A 1864-nucleotide genomic window follows, 5' to 3' on the forward strand; every position below is an offset into this window, starting at 1 on the left:
GTTTGGTAGAAATAGCCAAATAGAACAACAATAATATTCGTAACTAATAATAATAATAATCATAATAATAATTTCAATTCTTTTTAAAGCAACCAATATTAATATTTTTTAGATGAATTGCATAAAACCCCATGTATTTTAAAATTTTAGCAGAAAGTCTCTTTATACTAAGAAAACGATAAAATACACTTTACGCCCCTTTTGTTAGTTATGATTAACGACATTAAATTTTTTATTTGAATTGCCTGTTATACTCTTATAATAATAGTCTGTGATCATTAATTAGTATATTTCATAAATAAATATAATTTATTAAAATATATTTAGATTAAATAATTTAAATAATCAATAATACACACCAAAACAAGGGGGTGTTGTGCAATTTACCCTACTCTTTATGTGAAAAAAATTGGGATCCGCAAGAGTCTTGATGGTCTCGTACCAACTTGAACTTGGATAGATATGAACTCATGATGACTATCAGATTATTTTTAGATCAATAGTTAATGAAAAATCATACAGTTTTAGAGTATTTGTCGATATTAATACTCATGTTCCAATTACAACTTTTGCTACCCTAGACATTCTTATGGCTTTTGTACTATCTCCTCTTATGATCCTGCTTACTTAACCATCGAAAGGGTATAACTAAGGTCTTTTCGATGTAGTTCTTACGTGTTCCTTTCTTACAGAACACGCTGTGGGATTTTCAATTCACCAAAGCACTTTTGGAGCATTACTAAGATAGATTCAACCTTAAATAATATTTGACATCGTCTGTGAAAAACCAACGATAATTTTTCTTGCGCATTTTCAAAAACAGTTGAAACCCTTAACAAAATGTTGTTGGTCCATCTAGGACCCAAACAAACCTTGAGGAGGTCACCCTCCTGAGTTGTGTCGTGCTCTAATTTGTGCAAGATGTTCCTGGAACGGGCGAGGGAATTGTAAGGATTATAAAGAGTGCCCTGCCTAAGGAAATGAATGTCGAGGCCTTGACCCAATCTAACCGTCCATAGGTTAATCAACATTTATCATGGTTTTGTATAAAACAAAAACTAATAACCGTTGCGCCGTTCCAGTTAATTAGTCATCACCAAAATTTTTGTTTTTAATCATGACAATTAATCATAACAAAAAGGCGTATTTCTTCTACTGAGTTGTTGTGTATTATCACAAAATTATCGTTATATGTTTTACTAATCGTTGTATATTATCACAAAATTGTCGTTATATATTTCACTAATCGTTTATAATGCACGTTTCATGCACAATGTAGGGACTCATAACCTCATAATTTTTAGATTTTAAATATTTTACTACTTCAACTAGACTTCATCACTAAGTTTGAGCTCCAATAATGATATTTTGAGGCTCATGAATCATAATTTTCCATCGCTTTCTGCCTCTTCTTTATTGATAGGATGTTCATCCAAAGCCAAAGTTGTTCTCTCTTTTTCAGTGCTTATCCTTTAAATAAAAGTAGTTAGCATTTTCCTGACCGAAAGGGGTTCGTTTTCTTTGCATGATCTATCGTTAATGCTCTCTTTATTTAAGGGTTAAATCTACTTTGATCCCCTGGTATATATAAAAATATAAAAAATCTCCCTATAAAATTTTTAATATAAAAAATTACCTCATGTTACGAATAAATAATCACACCGCCTTTTAATTAATTTGAGCCTATTTTTTTAAAAACAATGATTAAAATACCCCTTCTAATCAATTGGTCAAATTAGGCCTATTAGTATATAATTATTTAAATTTATAATATATATATAATTTAATACTATTAAAATATATTTATAATATATATAATAATAATTTATAAAAAATTACAATAATAATTATAAACCCCACCCCC

Source organism: Sesamum indicum, linkage group LG11, assembly GCF_000512975.1.
Source record: "Sesamum indicum cultivar Zhongzhi No. 13 linkage group LG11, S_indicum_v1.0, whole genome shotgun sequence".
Taxonomy (NCBI): Eukaryota; Viridiplantae; Streptophyta; class Magnoliopsida; order Lamiales; family Pedaliaceae; genus Sesamum; species Sesamum indicum.